The sequence below is a fragment of the Crocuta crocuta genome, unplaced genomic scaffold (assembly GCF_008692635.1).
Source record: "Crocuta crocuta isolate KB4526 unplaced genomic scaffold, BGI_CrCroc_1.0 scaffold15, whole genome shotgun sequence".
Classification (NCBI taxonomy): Eukaryota; Metazoa; Chordata; class Mammalia; order Carnivora; family Hyaenidae; genus Crocuta; species Crocuta crocuta.
The window spans coordinates 4,099,046-4,099,312 of NW_027530508.1; positions in this window are offsets into that span (position 1 = coordinate 4,099,046).

Genomic DNA, 267 nt, shown 5'->3' on the forward strand with positions numbered 1-267 from the left:
ACCCAAAGCTGAGGGTCAGCCCCAACCTCAGCTCCGTTTGCGAAACACAAACCGAGGCTCTGTCCCCATTAGGCTCCTTGCTTCTCCTTTTGGCCCCAACAGGGCCCCAGCCTGCTGCCAGAGGGTCCCTAGAGTGTAAACCAAACGGCGTCACTCCTCAAAACACTCCCAGTTCTTCCCAGCACTCTCATAGCAAAGCAAAAGCCAATATCCTCACCCGGGCCTGCAAACTGCCTTCCTTCCTCTTACTACTGTTAAACCTAAAAA